Below are 4,856 nucleotides of genomic sequence, written 5' to 3'. Positions count from 1 at the left end.
CGATTGTCGAGTTCACGCGCGTGATCATAGGTAACTAAACCCTAAACCAGACCTAAACCTACGCGCGTGAACTCGACAATCGACTACTTTGGACTTCGACCGAAAACATCCTGTAAATACTATTTGCGCTGGCTGAAATAACATCATTTTTATTCATATCTTTCACATCTACTGCAGTCAGAGTCACTCGTGTTCACTCTGAAGGAATCATCTAACATGGCTGCGGGCACTTATGACACATCAAAGATGTTAAGAGGCTAAAAGCAGGTTTATAACGTGCCCCAATGAAGTCAACAGGGTGCAAATTTTTAAAAGAGGATAACATTTTTGTCGTTATTCTCTGTATTGACAGCACTCCAAATTTACAAAAAAAATGAGCTCAATGTTAAAATTGACCGGAGTTCTCCTTTAATCCCGTGCGAATCGGCCATGTCTGTAATTCGGTAATTTGTGAAGTAAAAATCCCCCCGCAAATGACCTACCATATTTCGCCGAACACAGGTCCCGTGATAATAATAGTCCCGTGCGAATCGGCATCTTTAGCGGGTTCGTAATTTTTTTAAGGTTTTTGTTTGATCTTTCGTGGAAAATGAAGGAGATGCCCAGTAAACAATTACCGTCTTTCAACGTTGAAATATGGTTGAAAATATGTCGGTCGGCCTTGGACTGGTTTACGACGTGATTTCAACTAAGTAGTTTTGGCCGGACTGTTTGACTACGTGTTTTCAACTGATCATCTAAAATGTTTTCAACTGATAATCTAAGACAGCTAGGATAAGTCTGTTATACATGCTAAAACAACAGAGAAAACAAACTACCAAACCATGTTCATTATTATCTCAAATAAATTTAAAGAGTTTTACATATTCCGTCAAAGTTATAAAAAAAATTTAAACGTTGAAAAGTCGGACAAATTTGACGTCTTTTCAATTTTCATTTTCAACCTTCAGTGGACCGTAATTAGACCGTAAAAATTACGTCTATTCAACGTCTAATAGACGACTTTTTGCTGGCTGGGTGGAGATGAATATAGCAGCATGCGGTAAGGAACATTCTTCTCTTTTTCATTTGAAAAACTGTGACGTCTCATCTTGTGGGATTTTCAAAAAAGAGATAGTAGGCTAATTTCAATGTTTTAATTGAACTTAATTTAACTGAATACTTTCAATGGGTTGCTCTACATAAGCTCGTATGTACAATAGTCTGTTGAAGGTCTGGATGGTTGTTTAAAAGATGGGTTGAGTTTTCATTTTCTGTTAAATTTTCATCCCCACAAACGCAAACCATTGGTTGAACTTTGTCAGTCTGGTTTTGATGACCAAACAGACAGAGCTGCATTTTCACAAAATGTTGTAAGCCTGGTGATGCTGTCGCTGATATTTTGATAAAAAACGATGACCCGGGACCTGTCGTCAAAATCCCAAAAGTATGAAAAAAAAAAAAAAAAAAAAACATGACCCGGGACTTGAACTCAATTTTTTTGTGGATGGAGCTTAACTGCCATCAGTTTAAAGAATATATTTTGCCTTTTAACCATGATAGGAAAGTATGAAAAAAAAAAAAAAAAAAAAAAAAAAAAAAAAAAAACGATGACCCGGGACCTGTCGTCAAAATCCCAAAAGTATGAAAAAAAAAAAAACATGACCCGGGACTTGAACTCAATTTTTTTGTGGATGGAGCTTAACTGCCATCAGTTTAAAGAATATATTTTGCCTTTTAACCATGATAGGAAAGTATGAAAAAAAAAAAAAAAACGATGACCCGGGACCTGTCGTCAAAATCCCAAAAGTATGAAAAAAAAAAAAAACATGACCCGGGACTTGAACTCAATTTTTTTGTGGATGGAGCTTAACTGCCATCAGTTTAAATAATATATTTTGCCTTTTAACCATGATAGGAAAGTATGACAAAAAAAAAAAAAAAAAAAAAACGATGACCCGGGACCTGTCGTCAAAATCCCAAAAGTATGAGAAAGAAAAAAAGAAAAAAACATGACCCGGGACTTGAACTAAATTTTTTTGTGGATGGAGCTTAACTGCCATCAGTTTAAAGAATATCTTTTGCCTTTTAACAATGATAGGAAAGTATGAAAAAAATAATAAAACGATGACCCGGGACCTGTCGTCAAAATCCCAAAAGTATGAGAAGAAAAAAAAAACATGACCCGGGACTTGAACTAAATGTTTTTGTGGATGGAGCTTAACTGCCATCAGTTTAAAGAATATATTTTGCCTTTTAACCATGATAGGAAAGTATGAAAAAAAAAAAAAAAAAAAAAAAAAAAAAAAAAAACGATGACCCGGGACCTGTCGTCAAAATCCCAAAAGTATGAAAAAAAAAAAAAAAAAAAAACATGACCCGGGACTTGAACTCAATTTTTTTGTGGATGGAGCTTAACTGCCATCAGTTTAAAGAATATCTTTTGCCTTTTAACCATGATAGGAAAGTATGAAAAAAAAAAAAAAATTGATGACCCGGGACCTGTCGTCAAAATCCCAAAAGTATGAGAAAGAAAAAAAAAAAAACATGACCCGGGACTTGAACTCAATTTTTTTGTGGATGGAGCTTAACTGCCATCAGTTTAAAGAATATATTTTGCCTTTTAACCATGATAGGAAAGTATGAAAAAAAAAAAAAAAAAAAAAAACGATGACCCGGGCGGGACCTGTCGTCAAAATCCCAAAAGTATGAAAAAAAAAAAAACATGACCCGGGACTTGAACTCAATTTTTTTGTGGATGGAGCTTAACTGCCATCAGTTTAAAGAATATATTTTGCCTTTTAACAATGATAGGAAAGTATGAAAAAAAAAAAAAACGATGACCCGGGACCTGTCGTCAAAATCCCAAAAGTATGAAAAAAGAAAAAAGAAAAAACATGACCCAGGACTTGAACTCAATTTTTTTGTTGATGGAGCTTAACTGCCATCAGTTTAAAGAATATATTTTGCCTTTTAACCATGATAGGAAAGTATGAAAAAAAAAAAAAAAAAAAAAAAAACGATGACCCGGGTCCTGTCGTCAAAATCCCAAAAGTATGAAAAAAAAAAAAAACATGACCCGGGACTTGAACTCAATTTTTTTGTGGATGGAGCTTAACTGCCATCAGTTTAAAGAATATATTTTGCCTTTTAACCATGATAGGAAAGTATGAAAAAAAAAAAAAAAAAAAAAAAAAAAAAAAAAAAACGATGACCCGGGACCTGTCGTCAAAATCCCAAAAGTATGAAAAAAAAAAAAACATGACCCGGGACTTGAACTCAATTTTTTTGTGGATGGAGCTTAACTGCCATCAGTTTAAAGAATATATTTTGCCTTTTAACCATGATAGGAAAGTATGAAAAAAAAAAAAAAAACGATGACCCGGGACCTGTCGTCAAAATCCCAAAAGTATGAAAAAAAAAAAAAACATGACCCGGGACTTGAACTCAATTTTTTTGTGGATGGAGCTTAACTGCCATCAGTTTAAATAATATATTTTGCCTTTTAACCATGATAGGAAAGTATGACAAAAAAAAAAAAAAAAAAAAAACGATGACCCGGGACCTGTCGTCAAAATCCCAAAAGTATGAGAAAGAAAAAAAGAAAAAAACATGACCCGGGACTTGAACTAAATTTTTTTGTGGATGGAGCTTAACTGCCATCAGTTTAAAGAATATCTTTTGCCTTTTAACAATGATAGGAAAGTATGAAAAAAATAATAAAACGATGACCCGGGACCTGTCGTCAAAATCCCAAAAGTATGAGAAGAAAAAAAAAACATGACCCGGGACTTGAACTAAATGTTTTTGTGGATGGAGCTTAACTGCCATCAGTTTAAAGAATATATTTTGCCTTTTAACCATGATAGGAAAGTATGAAAAAAAAAAAAAAACGATGACCCGGGACCTGTCGTCAAAATCCCAAAAGTATGAAAAAAAAAAAAAAAAAAAAACATGACCCGGGACTTGAACTCAATTTTTTTGTGGATGGAGCTTAACTGCCATCAGTTTAAAGAATATCTTTTGCCTTTTAACCATGATAGGAAAGTATGAAAAAAAAAAAAAAATTGATGACCCGGGACCTGTCGTCAAAATCCCAAAAGTATGAGAAAGAAAAAAAAAAAAACATGACCCGGGACTTGAACTCAATTTTTTTGTGGATGGAGCTTAACTGCCATCAGTTTAAAGAATATATTTTGCCTTTTAACCATGATAGGAAAGTATGAAAAAAAAAAAAAAAAAAAAAAACGATGACCCGGGCGGGACCTGTCGTCAAAATCCCAAAAGTATGAAAAAAAAAAAAACATGACCCGGGACTTGAACTCAATTTTTTTGTGGATGGAGCTTAACTGCCATCAGTTTAAAGAATATATTTTGCCTTTTAACAATGATAGGAAAGTATGAAAAAAAAAAAAAACGATGACCCGGGACCTGTCGTCAAAATCCCAAAAGTATGAAAAAAGAAAAAAGAAAAAACATGACCCAGGACTTGAACTCAATTTTTTTGTTGATGGAGCTTAACTGCCATCAGTTTAAAGAATATATTTTGCCTTTTAACCATGATAGGAAAGTATGAAAAAAAAAAAAAAAAAAAAAAAAACGATGACCCGGGTCCTGTCGTCAAAATCCCAAAAGTATGAAAAAAAAAAAAAACATGACCCGGGACTTGAACTCAATTTTTTTGTGGATGGAGCTTAACTGCCATCAGTTTAAAGAATATATTTTGCCTTTTAACCATGATAGGAAAGTATGAAAAAAAAAAAAAAACGATGACCCGGGACCTGTCGTCAAAATCCCAAAAGTATGAAAAAAAAAAAAAAAACATGACCCGGGACTTGAACTCAATTTTTTTGTGGATGGAGCTTAACTGCCATCAG

Source organism: Phoxinus phoxinus (genome assembly GCF_949152265.1).
Source record: "Phoxinus phoxinus genome assembly, chromosome: 5".
NCBI lineage: Eukaryota > Metazoa > Chordata > Actinopteri > Cypriniformes > Leuciscidae > Phoxinus > Phoxinus phoxinus.
This window is presented reverse-complemented; position numbering follows the sequence as displayed.